Source organism: Schistocerca piceifrons, chromosome 4 (genome assembly GCF_021461385.2).
Source record: "Schistocerca piceifrons isolate TAMUIC-IGC-003096 chromosome 4, iqSchPice1.1, whole genome shotgun sequence".
Taxonomy (NCBI): domain Eukaryota; kingdom Metazoa; phylum Arthropoda; class Insecta; order Orthoptera; family Acrididae; genus Schistocerca; species Schistocerca piceifrons.
The window spans coordinates 59,230,004-59,253,927 of NC_060141.1; positions in this window are offsets into that span (position 1 = coordinate 59,230,004).

Sequence of the window (23,924 nt, forward strand, 5' to 3'; positions counted from 1 at the left end):
TGAACGTGGTGCCCAGGGCAGCAGTAGAACATTTTCTGTATCCAGAAAGGACCGTACAGGACCTGCAACACGCGGTCGTGCATTGTCCCGCTGAAATGTAGGTTTTCGCAGTGATCGAATGAAGGGTAGAGCCACGGATCGCAACACATCTGAAATGTAACGTCCACTGCTCAAAGTGCCGTCACTGCGAACAAGAGGTGTCCGAGGCGTGTAACCAATGGCACCCCATACCATCACGCCGGGTGATACGCCAGTATGGCGATGACGAATACATGCTTCCACTGTACGTTCACCGCGATGTCGCCAGACACGGATGCGACCATTATGATGCTGTAAACAGAAGCTGGATACATCCGAAAAAATGACGTTTCGCCATTCGTGCACCCAGGTTCGTCGTTGAGTACACCATCGCAGGCGCTCCTGTCTGTGATGCTGCGTCAAGGGTTACCGCAGCCGTGGTCTCCGAGCTGATAGTCCGTGATGCTGCAAACGTCGTCGAACTTTTCGCGCAGATGCCTGTTGTCTTGCAAACGACCCCATCTGTTGATTCAGGGATCTTGACGTGGCTGCACGATCTGTTACAGCCATGCGGATAAGATGCCTGTCATCTCGACTGCTAGTGATACGAGGCCGTTGGGATCCAGCACGGCGTTCCGTATTAGCCTTCTGAACCCACCGATCCCATATTCTGCTAACAGTCATTGGATCTCGGCCAACGCGAGCAGCAATTTCGAGATACGATAAACCGCAATCGCCATAGGCTACAATCCGACCTTTATCAAAGTCGGAAACGTGATGGTACGCATTTCTCCTCCTTGCACGAGGCATCACAACAACGTTTCACCAGGTAACACCGGTCAACTGCTGTTTGTGTATGAGAAATCGGTTGGAAACTTTCCTCATGTCAGCACGTTGCAGGTGTCGCCACCGCCAACTTCTTCCTGTCGGTTAAATTTCGCGTCTGTAGCACGTCATCTTCGTGATGTAGCAATTTTAATGGGCAGTAGTATATATATATATATATATATATATATATATATATATATTCAGTGCGTTACCCGTTTACAAGCGGTGCTCTCTGGCCTTGTAAACGCCCCGCCTTTTGCCCGGAAGAGCCGCCGCTGCGTACCGCAACACGGACAGCTGCGGTTTCATTTCTACGGCGAGGCGCGACTCTAGCCGTTAATCGCTCAACGAAATTAAAAGTAAAGTGCTCGCACAGTGGAGACCTAACATTTTCCCGTTTCTTACTGGTTTCTACGCACGCACCGCGAAGGGTGCATTCTCGAACACAGACCGCAGTCGTGATTCCTCTTAGAGGTTTCTGCACCCACGTACACTATACTTGTGCCACCTTGCGGAGCATGGTGGAGGGAACTCAATCGCAGCCGTTCGATTCTCGTATGGAACTGCACCATGCAAGTCCCTAGTCTTGTACATTTAGACTTCCTAACATCAAAACAGTGTACCTGGCGGGCGCTGTTAACTCTTTGAGTCCAAACAATACGAAAAACATATAATCTTGAAAATTTTACAATAATAATCTTCATTATCATAGTGAGCACCGAATATAAGAAGACACTGGAACAAAATTAAACACCAAAGTGTTTCAAGGAGTTGGCGTCGCTGTGGAAGATATTTTAAAATGTTTCACAAAATTAACCTTTTTCGTCATACTAAGCTACCAATACTAGAATAAATTGGCAAAAAGTAAACAGTCAATTGTTTTAAGAAGGTGGTTTTACTTTGAAATCATAAGACATACAATTTTCAACCACCAATCATTTCATATGTTATACTTGAAACCAAATTCGTTTTTTATTGCTGGGCACAATTCCACAACTAGCAAGTTCCATTAATTTATAATGCCTAAAACAAATAACAGTTCTAAATCTAAATAATAATCAAAAATGGATATAAAATTTAATACATTTTGTATTAAAACTATATACTGTCTCAGTGTTTTCATTTCGAAACCACTCATACAAGCAGTAGTACAAACTCCAATTTACGTTACACTAACATTACATGCATTTACTTCTGATGTCGATTTGCTCCTCAAAAGGTCACTATAAAAGGAACCATGTCAAATCTTCTACAATCTGCGCCGACTGTTGCTTTGAACGTTATAAACTGATGAGCCGAAACGTTATGACCACCTGTTAATAGCTTGTTTGGAACGAAATACATATCTGACTTTGCGTATCAGGAACCCGGCAGTTTGTTGGTTGGTTTGCCGGCCGGGGTGACCGAGCGGTTCTAGGCGCTGCAGTCTGGAGCCCCGCGACCGCTACGGTCGCAGGTTCGAATCCTGCCTTGGGCATGGATGTCTGTGACGTCCTTAGGTTAGTTAGGATTAAGTAGTTCTAAGTTCTAGGGGACTGATGACCTTAGAAGTTAAGTCCCATAGTGCTCAGAGCCATTTGAACCATTTTGTTGGTTGGTTTGTGGAGGTGTGTGGTATTAGATGTCTAAACACAGATCATGTAATTCGCGTAAATAACGGGCAGCTAATTTGCGTAGGCGATGAAGGTGCCCGATAGGAACTCAGATGGGTTCCACAGGATTTACATCAGGCACATTTGGTCACTGAGATATCAACATGAGTTGACTATAATGCTCCTCAAACCACTGTAGCACAGTTGTTTCTCAGAGGCACGAACAATTATCCTGCTGAAAGATGACATCGCCGTTGGATGATGTTTGGTTTACGGGGCGCTCAGCTCCACAGCCATCAGCGCCCGTACAAAGTTTCAATTTTTACACAGCCCCAGTTTTTTCACAGTCCAATCTAGACACTGTCACGAATGATGATGAGAGTGAAATGATGAAAACAACACAAACACTCAGTCCCCGGGCAGAGAAAATCCCCAACCCGGCCGGAAATCGAACCCGAGACCCGATGATCCAGAGGCAGCAACGCAAGCGACTAGACCACGAGCTGCGGACACATCGCCGTTGGGGAAGACATCAAGCATGAAGGGATGAAGGTGGTACGCGGCTGCAAGTACAGGAGAATGTCGCCCACAGCATAATACTGCTCACATCAGTTTGCGTCCGTGGCATGGAACGCATATCGCACCGCCTTTCCCCTCATTGACGGCGTTTGTGGAGACGACCAGTGAGCTAATGTAGGAAAAATGTGATTCACCCGAACAGTATAGCGATAAATCTGTACACTCTTTATGAATGCCGTAAAATCATTCTATCTATGGATAAAGGGAGAGTTAGAGTTGTTGAAAGAATTTCAGAAAAGTAATGAGCACCTCCAGAGGGGACATTGCGTCCGTGGCACTTGAATACATTTGTGTCAGATCATCGTCAAGTTACGCCTAAGGAAATGGTTGGAACAAATGACGTATGTGCTGTTAATCTTTTAACCGGCTGGTATAGGATACATAAGTGTCTTACATAGATGATAGTGAAACGTAAATGAGAATCGTGGACAGAGAGAAAAATACGATTGCGCCGAAGTGAACATACATCATCATGGAGAAAAAGTATGTATCCGAAAAACGCTGCAAAACAATTCGCGTATCACCACAGTATACTGCTCTCATCGTCAGAACCACACAGACAAGATGAGAGAGAAATATATACAGTAGGACTTCTGTGGAATTCGGGACAATAGGAGTACAAGGATGACAAGTGTCAAATTAATTGACGATTTCGTGGGCCTCACTCCTTCCAGTTAACCGTTCGAGAAGCGGTGATTCCTGCCTGAAACGACCATTTTATTGATTCTTTTTAAAGTACCATTTTCTCTAGCATGAAACTACCGATGCCGTTTCCTTTGATAGACTGTCGATTCCTGAAGGTTTCGTGCCCACTGCAATTTTAATTGACAATGTCGTCGGGCCAACATGTGAACATGTGAGTATCTAGGGGTGTTCTGCTGTGGAGCTCCGACAATGTACGGCGAACGTCGTGTTCCGGAACACTTGTGCGTGCACCAATATTGTCCTCTTTCGGCAGAGATGCCACAGAGCACCATCTATTCTACTTTACAGGGCAGACAAGCCTCCGAATCCCACGTTCTGTGAAGAGTCGGGGACGTCCAACCACTTAGCGCCTAGTGGTAGGTTCACTGTCACCAGATGTCTCTGTCTTGTAACGGCATCGATTTCCGTCTAGCCTTTCTGCTGCTGCTGGAAGATTACAATGGAGCTCACCACGAAGTGCTGACATTCTGCCTAACTATTAGCAGCGAACGCTAGAAGGGAAAGTCTTCCAGTAACCTCTTTGCTTGAGTAGTTTGAACGTGGCTTGATTACGCAAGCCACGTCACAGGTTCTAAGAGCTGCGAGTAAAGAACAAAACATAAACGCAGTGCTAACAGGCTGACGTCACGAGTCCCGCGGTTGCCCGGCGTAGTGCGCAACAGCTGTGGCACCCACTTCTTTCGTCCGGTCACCGAGGCGGTAGAATCCGAAAGAAATCAGCGGATGAAAGAGTAGCTGTAAACTATGCTCAGCTCTGTAACGAAACAGAGCTCTCTTATTTCAATGCGCAGACATGCATATTTTCGAACACACAGCAGTGCATGTGAATAGTGACAGAAACAATTTACATCTTTCGTACAGAAGCTCTAAGAGACAAGATAACAGTGTCCATATGTTTAAATTTTGCAGTTTTGGTACGAGAAAATGAAACTATTAACTATAGTGAAACCTGTTTCCAATTGTGAAAAATATAATTTACGGTCACATCACTTGGAAGATCATATTCGTAAGGTTCAGCCGTAGGTACTGATGTGTTTTGTGTTTTTCAACATAGCTATACATACACATCTGTACAAATCTAGTCTTCTTCTTACTCGAAACTTCGTCAGATGGCCGGCCGGAGTGGCCGAGAGGTTCTACGTGCTACAGTCTGGAACCGGGCAGCTGCTACGGTCGCAGGTTCGAATCCTGCCTCGGGCATGGATGTGTGTGATGTCCTTAGGTTAGTTAGATTGAAGTAGTTTTACGTTCTAGGGGACTGATGACCTCAGAAGTTAAGTCCCATAGTGCTCAGAGCCATTTGAACTTCGTCAGATGTAAATAAATTTTCAGTTCTAATGGTTGAGGCAGTACGTTGTTGTGATGAGGCAGAAGGCATCTTTCGCGTCGAAGTTTCGACCTAGCTTCTTGTCTCTAGTGCTCTCAGGCACTTCGGTTGAAAAATATCGATTGATTTTTTTAGTGAGCAGTGAAACAACTGTGATTCATCACATATTCATCTCACGAAAGTACAGGATAATAAAACACTCATTTAATGCTTGGAAAGGTAAAATAAAAATACAGGGTGCCAGAGTGAAAAATGAAAATTTGAAATAATTTGATAAATATGGGAAAGCTAGAAAAGTTTTAAGGTTCAGTCCTGATAGCGTCTCTTAAGGTAACGCGAAATCCAAACAAACGTTTTATTCTTGCCACAGATAGACTGGCACTGTGTGAGGTCGTTGCACGCTGTTGAAACCAGGTCTGCTGAGATTTAGTATTCCATCTTGGAGCTAGAAACTTCTCCGATGTGATCAAATAACGTTCAGACGTCACAGTGACACCAAACGCTTTTTGTGGAATCACTCGAAGCGTCGTGGTAAAGCGTTGTTAGATATCCCCATCATTGAAGGTAATGATACTTGGTACTGTCACACAATCCGAAGACCAAGCGACAGTCAACCGCTTGTTCAACGCCTTCCCTGCCTCACACGGGTAGAAATTCGTAATGCTTCAAGCCGTCGCTATCGAAAAAAGACATCAGCGTCATTTTAAACTTGGATTTTTTTCAGACGACTTTTCTGGTAGACAAGGAAAACGATGAGCACAATGCCATTGACTGTCGCTTTCTGTCCGAGTCGTAGTGGTAGCACCAGGTCTAATTTTTTGTAATGATGCGGATATCCAATAACGCGAGACCTCGGTGCTTCGAGAAAATCCATAAGATGCGTTTACTGACACTTTGCGATATCCTTACAACCGACGTCAGAAGATTCTTGTGGCTGAAACTGATCACTCTGAAAGCCAGTAAAGCTACTTCGTTTGTAACTGGTTATCTGACTGGACTGTGATTTCCTGTCAGAGAGGTCACAGTTCGTTGTAATTGACAGAAAGTCATCGAGTAAATCAGAAATGATTTCTGGCGTTCCCCAAGGTAGTGTCATAGGCCCTTTGCTGTTCCTTATATAAACGATCTGGGAGACAATCTGAGCAGCCGTCTTCGGTTGTTTGCAGATGACGCTGTCGTTTATCGACTAATAAAGTCATCAGAAGATCGAAACAAACTGCAAAACGATTTAGAAGAAATATCGAAGTGGTGCGAAAAGTGGCAGTTGACCTTAAATAACGAAAAGTGTGAGGTCATCCACATGAATGCTAAAAAGAAGGCGTTAAACTTCGGTTACACGATAAATCAGTCTAATCTAAAAGCCGTAAATTCAACTAAATACGTAGGAATTACAATTACCAACAATTTTAATTGGAAGGAATACATATAAAATGTGGGGAAGGCCAACCAAACACTGCGTTTCATTGGCAGGACAACTAGAAAGTGTAACAGACCTACTAAGGAGACTGCCTACACTACGCTTGTCCCTCCTCTTTTAGAATACTGCTGCGCGGTGTGGGATCCTTACCAGATAGGACTGACTGAGTACATCGAAAAAGTTCAAAGAAAGGCAGCACGTTTTGCATTATCGGGAAATATGGGAAAGAGTGTCACAGAAATGATACAGGATTTGGAATGGACATCATTAAAAGAAAGGCGTTTTTCGTTGCGACGGAATCTCCTCACTAAATTCCAATCACCAACTTTCTCCTCCGAATGCGAAAATTTTTTGTTGACACCGACTTACATAGGGCGGAACGATCACCACTATAAAATAAGGGAAATCAGAGCTCGTACGGAAAGATATAGGTGTTCATTCTTCCCGCGCGCTATAGGAGATTGGAATAATAGAGAATTGTGAAAGTGGTTCCATGAACCCTCTGCTAGGTACTTAAATGTGATTTGCAGAGTATCCATGTAGATGTGGATGTAGATGTAACTCTTGTTCCCTTTTCTTTTCAGAGACCATTCACCGAACTTTTCAGACGCACCTTGTAAGTTCGATAAAAAGAGTATTAAAGAAATCTCCGCCACAGAAAACACGGTGAACAAACAGAACAAAGTTTCCACGTTTCCCTCACTGACAGAACCACAAAATTAAATAGAAACGTATTATGAAAACAGATGTGTTTATGTATGTGTGTGTGTGTGTGTGTGTGTGTGTGTGTGTGTGAGAGAGAGAGAGAGAGAGAGAGAGAGGGAGAGGGAGGGAGGGAGGGAGAGAGAGAGAGAGAGAGAGAGAGAGAGAGAGAGAGAGAGAGAGAGAGAGCGTCTCTTACATCTCCTCCTAAACCACTGGACCGATTTGAACCAAACGTCGTAGACACATCCCTTAATGTCAGGCAACAATCGCTGTGGGGGTACGAACCATCTACCTAGTTCAGGAGATATGACGTCATGAAGAATGAGATACATGAAAAACTGCAGCATCGTGCTTGATGTTTAAATTTGTCGACTCTGTGTTAGTAACTCTGTTCATGATAAATTTCTCAGACAGTATGCACATGCGCCGCTAAATGCACCTCCTTCGAGCCAACCACACGAGTCAATTGACGCCTCGCTTTGGATCAGCAGGATGAGCCTTCTGGACGAGTTATGAGTAATACTGCAGTGAAACCTACTAGCGGATTAAAACTTAATGTTCCACTGGGACTCAAATCCGGAATCTTGACTTCGCGGTCTATGCTCTTCTTTTCTGAGCTAGACAGATCGGCCTTTGCATCTTCATTTCTGCCAGTACCTCTCTGATACATGTCAGACTTCACAGCAGCTCTCCTACACATCTTGCTTGACTCTCACTCTTAGGGGAAGGTGTGTTACGGAGAAGTAGCTTTTACACTTCTGGCCATTAAAATTGCTACACCAAGAAGAAATGCAGATGATAACCGGGAATTCATTCGACAAATACATTATACTAGAACTGACATGTGATTACATTTTTACGCAATTTGGGTGCATAGATCCTGAGAAATCAGTACCCAGAACAACCACCTCTGGCCGTAATAACGACCTCGATACGCCTGGGCATTGAGTCAAACAGAGCTTGGATGGCGTGTACAGGTACAGTTGCCCATGCGGCTTCCACACGATACCGCAGTTCATCAAGAGTAGTGACTGGCGTATTGTGACGAGCCAGTTGCTAGGCCACCATTGACCAGAATGTTCTGGCCAGGGCAGCAGTAGAACATTTTCTGTATCCAGAAAGGCCCGTACAGGACCTGCAACATGCGGTCGTGCATTATCCTGCTGAAATGTAGGATTTCGCAGGGATCGAATGAAGGGTAGACATCTGAAATGTAACGTCCACTGTTCAAAGAGCGGTCAGTGCGAACAAGAGGTGACCGAGACGTGTAACCAATAGCACCCCATACCATCACGCCGGGTGATACGCCAGTATGGCGATGACGAATATACGCTTCCAATGTGCATTCACCGCCATGTCGCCAAACACGGATGCGACCATCATGATGCTGTAAACAGAACCTATATTCATCCGAAAAAATGACATTTCGCCATTCGTGCACCCAGGTTCGTCGTTAAGTACACCACCGCAGGTGCTCCTGTCTGTTATGCAGCGGCCGGCCGAAGTGGCCGTGCGGTTAAAGGCGCTGCAGTCTGGAACCGCAAGACCGCTACGGTCGCAGGTTCGAATCCTGCCTCGGGCATGGATGTTTGTGATGTATTTAGGTTAGTTAGGTTTAACTAGTTCTAAGTTCTAGGGGACTAATGACCTTAGCAGTTGAGTCCCATAGTGCTCAGAGCCATTTTGTTATGCAGCGTCAAGGGTAACCGCAGCCATGGTCTCCGAGCTGATAGTCCATGCTGCTGCAAACGTCGTCGAACTATTCGTGCAGATGATTGTTGTCTTGCAAACGTCCCCATCTGTTGACTCAGGGATCGAGACGTAGCTGCACGATCCGTTACAGCCATTCGGATGAGATGCCTGTCATATCGACTGCTAGTGATACGAGGCCATTGGGATCCAGCACGGCGTTCCGTATTACCCTCCTGAACCCACCGATTCCATATTCTGCTAACAGTCATTGGATCGCGACCAACGAGAGCAGCAACGTCGCGATGCGATAAACCGCAATGGCGATAGGCTACAATCCGTCGTCGGAAACGTGGTGGTACGCATTTCTCCTCGTTACACAAGGCATCAGAAGAACGTTTCACCAGGCAACACCGGTCAGCTGCTGTTTGTGTATGAGAAATCGGTTGGTAACTTTGCTTATGTCAGCACGTTGTAGGTGTCGCCACCGGCGCCGCCAACGTTGTGTGAATGCTCTGAAAAGCTAATCATTTGCACATCACAGCATCTTCTTCCTGTCGGTTAAATTTTGCACCTGTAGCACGGCGTCTTCGTGGTGTAGCCAGTAGTGTAGTATCAGTGTGCGAGGTGCGTGTGGCGGCGGCGCACGCCGTGACCACGCAGGTAGCGGGATGCGCAGGGAGGCGTGCCCGCCGCTGGCGAATGCCCAGTTGCGCGGCGCAGCGCGGGTGGAGGGGGTGGAGGAGGGGGGGAGGAGGTTGTTCACCCGCCTGACAGCCCGTCTGTTGCTCTAGACCACCACTCTGCCACCGAGGCGAGCGCCACCTTCATCAAATAACTACACTCAGGGAGTAAGAACCCTGTCGACAGACATTCAGATGATGCCGGAATGAGATTTTCACTCTGCAGCGGAGTGTGCGCTGGTATGAAACTTCCTGGCAGATTAAAACTGTGTGCCTGACCGAGACTCGAACTCGGGACCTTTGCCTTTCGCGAGCAAGTGCTCTACCATCTGAGCTACCCAAGCACGACTCACGCCCCGTCCCCACAGCTTTACTTCCGCCAGTACCTCGTCTCCTACTTTCCAGACTTCACAGAAGCTCTCCTGCGAACCTATACTTGTTAAGTATAGATTTAAGTGTCAGGAAGTCGTTTCTGAAAGTATTTGTATGGAGTGTAGCCTTCTATGGAAGTGAAACATGGACGATAAATAGTTTGGACAGGAAGAGAATAGAAGCTTTCGAAATGTGGTGCTACAGAAGAATGCTGAAGATTAGATAGGTAGATCATGTAACTAATGAGGAGGTATTGAATAGGATTGGGGAGAAGAGAAGTTTGTGGTACAACTTGACTAGAAGAAGGGATCTGTTGGTAGGACATGTTCTGAGGCATCAAGGGATCACCAATTTAGTATTGGAGGGCAGCGTGGAGGGTAAAGATCGTAGGGGGAGAGCAAGAGATGAATACACTAAGCAGATTCAGAAGGATGTAGGTTGCAGTAGGTACTGGAAGATGAAGAAGCTTGCACAGGATGGAGTAGCATGAAGAGCTGCATCAAACCAGTCTCAGGACTGAAGACCACAACAACAACAACAACATTGAACATCCTGGCGGCTGCAGCTATTATTAGTACACCAGCATCTCACATTAGCAATGGCTTATCTCGTGCTTGCATTAACTTTGGATTTCGTGATATTAATCATTTAAATATGTTACTTGGACAAATGTGTTCCCCAAATTTCATTACTGTACATTAATTATTTTTTGATCTTCATGTCTTTTTTCCATTGCTGTATTGAAATTGAAATGAACAAAATAAATAAATAAATAAATAATGACCGAAAATGGAGTCTCGAGCGTTACCGATTTTTCCCCATCTTTATGCATTTTGCGCTTCACGGAAATTCTCATAGAAGATAAAGTTTTGTTTATGAATTTGCATCGCCTGGAAACTTGGAAGTGGTTCAAATGGCTCTAAGCACTATGGGACTTAACATCTGAGGTCATCAGTCTCCTAGACTTAGAACTACTTAAACCTAACTATGGACATCACACACATCCATGTCCGAGGCAGGATTAGAACCTGCGACCGTAGCAGCAGTGCGGTTCCGGACTGAAGCGCCTAGAGCCTCTCGGTCACAGCGGCCGGTGAAATTTAGAAATTTTTGGTAAGTTCCTATTGAGGTCATCGGACCCTAGGCTTACACATTACTTAATCTAACTTAAACTAACTTACGCTAAGGACAACACACACACCCATGCCCACGACGGACGCGAACCTCTGTCGAAGGGAGTCCCACTCGAACCGTGTCAAAGCGCCTTAGACCACGCTGCTACCCCGCGCGGCGCATCGGCTGGTAATCGAACTTAACCGCTCACGTGGCATACGTGCATTTTACCACAGCGCTACACCTTCTATCGAAAAAATTCGTCCTCATTTTATGTTACTAAGCACACTCTGAGAACTTCAGAATTTAAAATGTTGATTTTCTAGAGAAGATTTTAGAGTTGCATCTGACGGCTGTGTTAGACTGATATTTGAATTCTGAACTTGATATGCCATAAAAACAAAACAAACCAAAAAAATACAAAAATCCGTTAGCCGAGTGGTCGCCTCGTATGTGGCGTGACTTAGAGGTATCGCTGCTGCAGTATCCGTGTGACCTGCTCGGCGCCCAACGCCCGGATTTCTCTGGACGTCATCGTCTGGAGCAGGGAGACAGGGAGGCACGGTGGACACGCGACTCAAGTAGGCTGGGCGTATCCGATTGCGGCGGAACCCGCGGGACCGCTTCACCTGCGTCTGCGGTCGGACTTTGTCGTCCAGCCGGAACCTCTCCGCGTCCTGGAGAAGGCAGAGGCAGGGCTGCCGGCGGCGGAGTCGCCCACAACCTCTCGGCGCAGGCAGGATGAACTACGGGTCCAGCACTGTGCACAGGACACCCGGCTAAGCGGCCCCCAGGAAGATCTTACTTTCGGGCTTAGGTGAACTGAGAATTAGTTGGTGTTTCAAGTTTGTTTCTGTGGCAAGTATGAAAATATTCGTTTTATAAATGAAAACATATTTTTTTGGGTCTGCAATCGGATATTTTTCTTCCAGAAAGATTTCTTGTTGTACAATAAAGCCATTTCAGTTTTCTTTTTTTCTGATCAATCTACTTGTTGTTGTTGTTGTTGTTGTTTTGGTCTTAAGTCCGAAGACTGGTTTGATACAGCTCTCCATCCTATTCTATCCTGTGCTAACCTCTTCATCTCCGAAAACAATGCACCCTACATCCGTCTGAATTTGCTTACTGTATTCATCTCTTGTCTCCCTCTACGATTTTTACCCCCCGAACTTCCCTCCCGTACTAAATTGGTGTTCCCTCGATGCCTCAGAATGTGTCCTATCAACCGAGCACTAGTTACACGATCTACCCCTCTAATCTTCAGCATTCTTCTGTGCCACAAGCCTCTATTCTTATCTTGGCTAAACTGTTTCACTTCCATACATTCCTACACTCAAAAAAATTTCTTCAGACAAGATTACCTAGTATTGTATTGTATTGTATGTTAACCGGGGACCTGGAAACGACGGAGAAGCTCCGACCCCGGCGCAACCGCAGTGGCCCACTTCACTTTCACTCCTCCGCCGCCCACCACCGGACCCAGGGGACGTCTCACACCAGACGAGTGTAACCCCTATGTTTGCGTGGTAGAGTAATGGTGGTGTACGCGTACGTGGAGAACTTGTTTGTGCAGCAATCGCCGATATAGTGTAGCTGAGGCGGAATAAGGGAAACCAGCCCGCATTCGCCGAGGCAGATGGAAAACCGCCTAAAAACCATCCACAGACTGGCCGGTTCACCGGACCTCGACACAAGTCCGCCGGGCGGATTCGTGCCGCGGACCAGGCGCTCCTTCCCGCCCGGAAAGCCGTGCTTTTTTTTTTTTTTAATAATCTTTATTGAACAAACTAAAAGTACATATACATTCACCATGCAAGAGTTCTTCAAGGTACCATTTAAACATATACAAATGACCGTTAGTTAAACAAAAAAAATATTGAAAAAAGCATTAAATACAACAAAAAGTAACATATTCTTTCTTCCTTTTGTTTTTTTTATTATTTTTTATTTGTTTTTTTGGTCGATGCATGAGAACGTGGATAAGGGTGTTGCATCATGTGACAGGTAAGCATGGCACACCCCAACTTTGAGGGGGGTCAAGGAAGACGCTGCGGAGGTAACCGGCAAAAGTTTGTCGGTAAGATGGTTTTCGGGTGAGGGTGCTATTTGCGGTCACAACTTTGTACCAGAAGTCAAGGACTGTATGCGGACCACTCTGAAACAGGTATTCTAAAGCCTGTCCTCGAAACCAGATTAGGATATGGTGCTTAGCAAGAGGGTAGTGAAATGTCTGGGGCAACAACAGGAAATCCGGGGTTACCGTTGTTGGCGGGGCACGGAGGTAAAAGCCCACGATTCGCTGGATGAGGAGCCATACGTTTTGTTTCAGGGGGCACGTAATACGGTGCTCGTCGGTGTCTTCGAGCTGACAGTCAGGGCAGAGTGGGGAGGTGGCCAGTCCTATGCGATGAAGTCGACTATTAGTCGGGAATTTTCCATAGACTAAAACATACCAGAGTGCAGACACAGACGTCGGTAAAAAGGGTGCATGCACACACCCCCAAACCGTTCGCCATTTAACGTCAGGATGCTGGAGCGCCACGGGGTAACAAGGGTTGGACAGCATAAACAAATGATAATAATCGTTTGTACGGGGAGGACGGGTGACTGGAAGATCGGCCCGAACGTAGCTGAGTTCTATGCAACAATTGGCGACGTGGTACAATAATGGAGAAATAGGTGCCACATTGATCGGTGGATCGAGAGAAGCTGGTCGGAGGATATCTAAGAGACTGCGTGTTAAGGACGGGACCGGCCCCTGCCAGTGCCGCAACATAGTGTGGACAAAGAGTGCAGAAGAGCGTGCCCGCACGTTGACGAGTCCGAGGCCACCTTTTGCAGGAGGCAGTGTTAGAGTGTTGTAGCGGACTTTGAAAAGTGCCCCTGCTGACACGAAATATCCAAAGGCTGATTGGATGCGGCGGCCAAGGAGTAACGGCATTGGGAGGATCTGGGCGACGTGTACCAGTTTAGGGGCGACATAGATGTTGACATAGGACACACGTTGGAGTTGGTTTAAGTTACGGTGCACTTGACCGCGGACATGGTGCCGAATCGACTGCAAAAGCCGCCGGTAAGCCAGGGCCACTGTGCGGTGTGTGGAGCTCGTAAATTCGATACCCAAGTAACGAAGGGTGGCACTGACTGGGAGTGGGGTCGGCACCATAGCCGAGAGGCCGCGCCCAATGTGCATCATAGTCGATTTATGGACATTAAGAATGCTACCAGAAAGACGTCCAAACTGGTGGATCCATTGGATGGCGTCATTGAGTTCCGTGGAGGAGCAGGTGAGAAAGAGGAGGTCGTCCGCATAAGCCCTGCAGTGAAAGGTGTAGTCACGCAAAGTGAGACCCTGCAGTCTAGAGGTAAGACCAGTGATGAGGGGCTCAAGTGAAATGGCATGTAGTAAAGTAGACATAGGGCATCCTTGACGCACAGAGCGGCGTATAGGAATCGGTCCTACAAGCCTCCCGTAGACTTGTACCATCGAGACCGCGGGAAGTAGTAACCGGCGAATGGCATCGACAAAAGGTAATGGGAACCCCATACGTGTCGCCACCATGAGGAGGAATGGGTGTCGAACGTGATCAAAGGCACTCGTGAAATCGACGGATACCAGTGCTGCACGAAGGCGACAAGCCGACGCCAGTGCGATGAGGTCACGGCATTCTCCTAGGGCTGTTTGTAAGGTGGCCCCACAACCACGTGCAGTCTGCTCAGGTGAAAGGACCGTAGGTAAGACGGTGCGTATGCGCGCTGCTAAGAGGCGTGCATTCAGTAGTGTAAGGGGGCGATATGCAGAGACATGAGACCCTCCCTTCGGCTTAGGCACAGGTGGAAGAATGCCAGAGACGAATTCAGGTAGAATTGGGAAGGACGGAGTAAAGAGTTCCTGAATCATTTCCGTCCAGCGAGGAAGCATTAACGTGGTGAACGCCCGGTAAAACTCCACTGGGAGACCATCTGGTCCTGGTGATTTGTTCTTGGCCCCTTTGTTGATCGCATCTACCACCTCTTCTGCGGTGATTGCAGACATCATGGACGTTGACTCCGCTACGGTGAGGGTCCGATCAGGGGAAGGACGGAGATCATCAGGAATTGGCGTTGCCATCGGTTCATCATCATAAAATTGTCGATAATGTTCAGCAAGGGCAGACACCACTGCCGCCTGTGTTGTGTGGTGAACACCATCTGAGGTCGTGATGTTGGGGACGAAAAGTCGACGTCGACGACTATGGTCGGATGCGGCGTGGATTGTGGATGGGGTTTCGTCGTGGAGGAGGTCTTGTCGTCGGGAACGCACCACGACATCATGCAGTCGTGCACGTTGGAGAGAGAGGAGACGAGCTTTAGTACGCTGTCGTTCCCTATGGGTGTCTGGTGATGGAGGGAGTGCATCGAGCTCACGGAGGATGGCGTAGTGAAAATTTGTGGTGTCTCGATGCCATGCTGCTGCTTCCTTTCCACATTGCATGAAGACCTTCCTGATCGAAGGTTTGGCACATTTGAGCCACCAATGGAACGTGGATGTGTACTGCGGGAGGCGTCTTTCGCAAGACGCCCATGTAGTGGCAATGCATTGTCGGCAGTGTGGATCATTAAGGAGGGAGGTATTAAGCTTCCAGTAACCTCTGCTGCGCCACACTGACTGAGGTGGCAGAGCCAGGGAGCAAATGACGGCGCAGTGGTCCGAAAATGCAAGTGGCCATCGTTCAGCTTGGGCGACTTCATTGCCAAGGTGGGCAGAGACATAAAACCGGTCCAGTCTGCTCGCAGAATGTGCTGTATAATGGGTAAAACCGGGGGTACTGCCATGAATTTTCTCCCAAACGTCCACTAGATGAAAATCCTCGATTAAGGTGAGCAGCGCCGGGCATGGCGAATAACCAGGCATTTGGTCCTGCGGATGGAGGACGCAGTTGAACGGATGGAGGACGCAGTTGAAATCGCCTACCATGATAAGGCGATCATAGCGTCCAGAAAACAGGGGCGCCACGTCATGTCCGAAGAAAGTGGACCGTTGCCGACGATTCGTGGAGCCAGACGGAGCGTAGATATTGATGTCGCGCGTGTCGAAGATGCTAACAGCCATGCCCCTTCCACAGGGAAGGATTGTCGTGTCCTTGAGTGGGATTCCTTCGCGTATGTAGAAAGCCACTCCACGGCCTGATTGATCACATGTGGACGTGTATGAGTCGTAGCCGTAGACTGGTGGTAGTGTGGCAACACGTACTTCCTGAAGAAGGGCGACGTCGACGTCAGAGGCCCGAAGCATGTCACATAGGAGTTGCAGCTTGGGTGCAGTGCCGATCATGTTGATGTTCAGTGTGGCGAACCGGTACGTTTGTTTCAGTGGTGGTGGACGCGCATCTACCATCACCAAGGGAAGCATGAGGAGGGCACCGACAGGACGTCCCGTCCCATCAGCTGCAATGCCTCGCTTTTGATGTTAACAGGCAGCCTTGACCGACAGAGGCAATGCATCCAGAGGAGGGGGCGTATCTTCCTCAATGTCGTCGGCCCATGCTCCTGTGCCGTGGGTCTGTCCAATGTGCATGGGAATGGCGTCGTGGTGAGAGAGATCTGGAGTTGTCGGCGGGTAGACAGGCGTCTCAACCGGCGCACCGATCGTTACATTGTGCGTGGCGACCTCCATGGTGGTCCCGTCCTGCGAAACTTCTTGTTCATCGTGAAAGTTGCCCGCCGACCTTTGCGTGGAAATGTCGGCTGGTTGGGTGTCGTCTTCGTCGTCGCGGGTGGCGACGCTTTGAGAGCCCGTGGGTGAACGGCGACGGCGTTTGCGCCTACTTGGCGAGCGTTGTTTGCGCACGTGTTCCTCAGTGTCGGACGACGGCAAGGAGGAGCGTCGACCTGGTTCGAAGGCGTCGGTGGGTACAATGAAATTGTCAAACAGGTGTTGTGAAGATGTACTGGTCTCCTCAGCGTCCGGTGCGGGAGCCTGTTCGGCGGCAAGGTTGTCAGGTGGGACGTCTGCACCGTCCGTTGGTGACTGGGGCGGTGGGACGTGCCGATCGGAAGGACCGGGCGACGGACTGGACGAAACTGTAGACGTGGCAAGGGCCGCTGCGTAAGTGACCGGTAGGGCGGTCATCGTGGGTGTGACGGACGCTTCCGACAACGGGAGCTGCGCGACACGTCGTTGAATGCATTCAGACCGTAGGTGACCTTCTTTCCCGCAACCGGAACAGGTCCGAGGTTGGCCGTCGTACATTATAGTGGCACGGCAGGCTCCGATACGTAGATCGGAAGGCACGTGTTTCTGCAACTCGATGCGGACCTGTCTAACACCGTTTAAAACGGGATAGGTTTGAAATTGTACCCATCGTTCGGCAACATGTTCCAGAACGTTGCCATAGGGACGGAGCGCCTCGATGACGACGTCTGCAGGTAGTTCGAACGGCAGTTCGAAGATCCTTATCGTCCGTGTGCGGAGACCTGCGTGATCGACGGTAACGGGTCCGACGTTGCCGTCGGAATGACAGAAGCGCAGTCCACGTTTTGCCTCTTGAAGCACCTTGTCGCACGCCGCGTCGTTGATCATTTTGACGTAGACGGTACTGCTAACTATAGAAAAGTGGATACCAATTAGATCCGTTGGTGGTATTTTAACTTCATCGCGAATAAATCGTTCTACCTTCAGAGCCTTGGGTCGGGCGAAGCCGGAACAAAAGTTGAAACGTAATGTCTTCTTCCGATAGTTGTGCGCCATGGTGGTCTAGAAGAGAAAACGGCACTTACAGCGGCCGAAGTAAAAAACACACCGTGCGCGCCTCGCCGCAGCGCTCTGGCGCGTGACCGCCTCGCAGCACTGCCGGCGGCAGACTGCGTCAGACCGCACGGCCAACCGGGCGGGCAAGATTACCTCGTATATATTCGACGTTAGCAAATTTCTCTTTTTCGAAAACACTTTTCTTCCCATTGCCAACCTACATTTTATGCCCTCTCTACTTTGGCTATCATTAGTTACTTTGCTGCCCAAGTAGCTAAACTCATCTACCACTCTATGTGTCTCATTTCCTAATCTTAATTCCTTCAGCATCACCTCATTTAATTCGACTACACTCCATTATCCTTGTTTTGCTTTTGTTGATGTTCATCTTATTTCCTCCTTTCAAGTCATTGTACATTCCGTTCAACTGCTCTTCCAAGATCTTTGCTGTCTTTGAGAGAATTACAGTATCATCGACAAATCTCAAAATTTTGATTTCTTCTCCCTGAACTCTAATTCCCACTCCTAATTTTTCTTTGCCTTCTTTTACTGCTTGCTTAATGTACACACTGAATAACATCTAGGATAGATTACAACCTTGTCTCACTCGCTTCTCAACCACTGCTTCCCTTTCATGCCCCTCTACTTTTATAACAGCCGTCTATGTACAACTTGTAAACAGCCTTTCGCTCTTTTCCACGTATACTACCTTCTTTCACGATTTTTAAACAAAATATTAACGATGATTAAAATGTGCTGTGTGCTAAAATCTACCAGGCGGTTTCCTCTTTCATTCGTTTCCCCCAGTCCATGTTCACCCACTATTTTTCCTTCTCTTCCTTTTCCTACTATGGATTTCCAGTCTCCCATCACAACTAAATTTTCGTCTCCCTTAACTATCTGAATAACTTCTTTTATATCATACATTTCTTCAATCTCTTCATCACCTGCGGAGCTAGTTGCCATATAAACATGTACTGCTGTGGTAGATGTGGGCTTCGTATCTGTCTTGGCTACAATAATGCGTTCATTGTGACGTTCGGGACCATTTTACGTCCGGAATATTTTACCCAAGAGGATGCCATCACCGTTTAACCCTACAGTAAATGCGGCTGTACTTTCCCCTTGCTCTCAGCCATTCGTGCTACCGGCAGAGGAATGCCGTTTTGGTTAACGTTACAAGGCCAGATCAGTCAGTCATCCAGACTGTTGCCCCTGAAACTACTGAAAAGGTTGCTGAACCTCTTTAGGAACCACTCGTTTGTCTGGTCTCTCAGTGGATACCACTGTGGTTGCACCTATGGTACGGCTATCTGTATCGTTGAGGCACGCAAACCTCCCCACCATCAGCAAGTTCCCTGGCTCATGGGGGAGTACGATACCAAATTCGAAACGGAATAGGTTCGCCCCATATTTTTTGCATAAATAAAATGTTACTTAGTTATTTGTCTGTCCTGACTGAATCTACGTTTCATACTTCCACCTCACATACGAAAACTCGGCACATGTTCACGTCTAGATCTTTTTGTTTTCTTGTTTCCGCATTTTGTTCATGTTCGGTAAATTATATGGAGCTGTGGCCGTGGTGGTCTAGCTGGCAGAGCACTAGACTCTGGCCTAGGAGGAGCCGGGTTCAGTTCCGGATAGGGGCCGGGATTTTCTCCCGTGCCAGTCCCTCCACGGTGGTTCTAGGTCCGCTCGCTCAGCCTGATACCAAATGAATAGCGGGCGATCTTTCCCGGAGGTTGAAAGATGACCGGGCGGTGGGTCAGCCAACTTCACCCTCCTACAACCGCGGTGAAGAAAGGCTGCACTCTGCATGCAGTCTGGCCAATAAATAGGTCGTGGGTTTGGGCAACAGATCTCACTTTGACCTTTTAAATGATGCGCGGCAGTTCTCTGCTGACGTAGCAACCACTTCAGACTTATAGCGGGAGAAGTGTGACGATTTGGTCGTATCAACTATTGCTTTACTTTCGTCTCTTGGCTTGTTTGCGTGTGTAAGTGTGGGCGCGCGCGCACGCGTTTGTGTGTGTGTGTGGTGTTGTGGTGTGTGTGTGTGTGTGTGTGTGTGTGTGTGTGTGTGTGTGTGTGTGTGTGTGTAACATTGTTTTCAATGGATTGAGTGTAGCGTGATAGCATGTTTTTTAGAGGGATGATAACGGTATGTTTTGTATATTGATGCAGTTTGCAGTTTCGTTCAAGTCATCCATTAACTGTTCTTGCAAATTGTGCATGACTTTCGGGCAGCGCCAATACTCATAAACGCTCCATCATAGACCGCACCAAATCTACAACAGATGCCACAATATTTTCAGTATTCCATCGAATTCCGCCACGCAGTTCATACAGTGTTATTCATAACCACCTGTAGAGTTCAGAAGAAGACTGTGAGAAAACTACGTGACACACAGAAGACAGGCACATACCAACGGACAGGGCACCTCCACAAGTTTTTAACTCGTGCTCCACGTGGTCAGCATAGGCACCGTCTGTGACGTGCCATACGTCAGTACGTGAGTGCGACGTGAGTGCGTACTCAACGACGGCAGCCCGCTTTGGCAATCTGTCAACTAGGCTGCCTATCTGCAGGAGCCAATTAACTCGATGCCACAGTACGGAGCGGACGAGTTGTCTACGTTTTCTGACGTGCCTGCCCCCTAGTGCTCTGCAACTACGCCACGGCGAATCGAAACTTGGAGATAAGTCTTTTCAGTCTTCTGACTGGATTCATGCAGCCCACCACGATTTCCTCTCTCGTGCCAACCTTTTGATCTCGTAGTACCAATTGCAACCTACGTATTCCATTATTTCCTGGATCTGTACCATTCTCTGTCTCCTCTATACCCTTTACCTTCTGCACCTCCCTCTGGTACCATGGAAGATATTCGATGACTTCTTAAAAGATGTCCTATCATTCTGTCCTTTCTTCTTGTCAGTGTTTTCCAAGTATTCCTTTCCTCGGCGATTCTTCGGAGAACCTCCTCATTCCTTACCTTATCAGTCCACCTATTTTTCAACATCCTTCTGTAGCACCACATCTGAAATGCTTCTTGTGTTCCGGTTCTCTCACAGTCCATGTTTCACTACCTGTCTCATAACGCTTTAAATTCCAGCACTTCGTTCTTGGTCTTCTACTCCCATTGTTTCCTCTTGGTTCTTGTACATGGTGTATATCACCTGTATTTACCTATAGCTTATCCATATTTCTCTCAGAGTTTCGAACAACTTGCTCCATTTGCTATTGCCGACAAATCCTTTGAACGTGTCTCGATTTTTCTTCGGAATTGTTTCCATTATGTCAGAACAGACTCTCTGCTGCCTTTATCTTTCCTAAAGCCCCCGATCATCATCTAACGATCCTCATTTTTCGTTTCCGTTCTTCTGTACATTATTCTTGTCAGCAACTTTGATGCATGAGCTGTTAAGCTGATTGTGCTGTAATTCCCGCACTTGTCAGCTCTTGAAATCTTGGAAATTGTGAGGATGACGTTTTTCAGAAAATCTGATGGTTTATCATCGCCAGTCTCATACATTGTACACACCAAGGAGAATAATATGAAGATGGTATCTGTTCTTTCGGACATGTCCGAAAGAACAGATACCATCGTTGACCATGCAGCGCTCTAGAATGAAATGATAATTAAACCAAGACCCTAAGCTGTCGACAGGCTTTGATATACATCAACGGGGACAGTTGAAAATGTGTGCCCCGACCGGGACTCGTACCCGGGAGCTCCTGCTTACATGGCAGACGCTCCATCCATCTGAGCCACCGAGGGCAGAGAGGGTAGTGCGACTGCAGGGATTTATCACTTGCACGCTCCCCGTGAGACCCACATTCCCAACTTAATGTTCATACACTACATTCATAGTGCCCCTGCCTGTTACACTCATTACTCGCAGTAGACATTCTTACCGAGTCCTGTAAGAGTTCGGGCAATACGTGTGCATCCGCACAGAAGAAGAAGGTCAATGGCCGGTTAGCCTTAACTAAATGAAGATGGTATCTGTTCTTTCGGACATGTCGACAGCTTAGGGTCTTGATTTAATTATCATTTCAAAGAGAATAATGTTTTTTTTTGGCACTTCCCCCAAGTGATACCAGAAATTCCGATGCAAAGTTACCAATCCTTCTGCCTTACTTGATTTTAAGTCTTCCACAGCTCTTTTAAATTCTGATTATAACACTGGATCCCCTATCTCTTTTCTGTATCGACTCCGTTTTCTTCTTGTATGACGTCATCACACAAGTTCTTCCCCTCGCAGAGGCTTTCACTGTAGTCTTTCCACCTATCCGCTCTCTTCTCTGCATGTAACAGCGGAATCCTCAGTGCAGTCTTATTGCTGCCACCCTTGATTTTAATTCCACTCAAGGTTGTTTTGATTTTTCTGTATGCTGACTCATTCCCTCCTATAATTATTTCTTTTATGGTTTCTCTATCCACTCGTACGTGTCATTTCTCTGTATTTCTTACAAATTTTTGCGTAGTCATCTTCTGGATCCCCATAGCTACTTCCCAATAACCGTGTGCGCTGTGCGACTTGAATTCGCCGCGTTAAGTGCCAGAGCTCGTTACATCCGCCACGTAAGTAGACCTGGAGTGCGACATCCACTACGCACGACTCCACAGCTTGTCGTACACAGAGAAAGAACGGCCACGTGCCATAAGAGATAGGAGCGTCGAAGCACGGACTCTTGTTATTTCCTGGATGGCACCAAGACCACAACATATGCTTAAGCTCAAAGCATGACGTGAATCAAAGTATATCTCAGACGAAATAAGCTTTGCAAAGTTTGCACGTAGGTTTAAATTGTGCCTAGCCTGCTTATTTTTGCAGACCGCTAGATACCTTTCACATCTGAGTGAAGTTAGGTGTGGTCAGCCTTGGAGAAGTTGCCCAGCCACATACTTTCTCCAGTGCTGCTGATACGTAGACTGTATATTGTAAATTATCACGTAATTACAGACTTATTTGTATGAGCTTATAGGTACGGACTGGTTTGCGCTATCTAAAGGTTGCTGTTATCGGGCGCTTCCTGACTCATTCAAGATGGATTTGTATTTGTGGATGTAAACTGCCTCTGTGATGCAATGACTCAGCCGCTTATATAAGCGGCCATCAAAAAGTTTCCGTATGTGGTCGTTGCTGCAGCGTATAGGCAACGTACCGTGACTCCGACGCGGGTACACAAGCACCGACATGTAAGCAAGGAGCTAGTGTGGCATTTTTATCTTTTTGACGCGCGTGTTGGAAGTGCGGAAACTTGATTATGGCAACATTATTACCAGATGCGTCCAAGCAGGACCAACGTGCTGTTATTATTTTCTTGGCTACTGAAAAACACTGATGGACATCCATCGCAGAATGAAGAACGTGTACTGGCCAACATGTCCCTCGAAAACCACCATTGTGGAATGGCGCGACAAGTTCCGTGAGACAAGGGGTGCTGCTGCTAGTTCACGATAATGCACGTCCCCATATCACAAATGTCGTAACGCAGGAGTTACGCCAACTCAACTGGGAGGCAGTCGAGCACCCTCCCTGAAGTCCTGATCTCTCCCCATGTGGCTATCACGTCTTTGGTCCCTCAAAAAGGGCCTTGAAGAATCTTCCTGGCAGATTAAAACTGTGTGACGGATCGAGACTCGAACTCGGGACCTTTGCCTTTCGCGGGGAACTGCTCTACCAACTGAGCTACTCAAGCACGACTCACGACCCGTCCTCACAGCTCCAACTCCGCCAGTACCTCGTCTCCTACCTTCCAAACCTCACAGAAGCTCTCCTGCGAACCTAGCAGAACTAGCACTCCTGGAAGAAAGGATATTGCAGAGACATGGCTTAGCCACAGCCTGGGGTATGTTTCCAGAGTGAGATTTTCACTCTGCAGCGAAGTGTGTACTGATATGAAACTTCCTGGCAGATTAAAACTGTGTGCCGGACCGAGACTCAGATGGTAGAGCACATGCCCGCGAAAGGGAAAGGTCCCGAGTTCGAGTCTCGGTCCGGCACACAGTTTTAATCTGCCAGGAAGTTTCATATCAGCGCACACTCCGCTGCAGAGTGAAAATCTCATTCGAGGGCCTTGAAGGATCGACGACACCCCGGACTTCTCTTCACACAGCAGGACACGGTGTTTCAACAAACAAGTATCTTGAAGCTT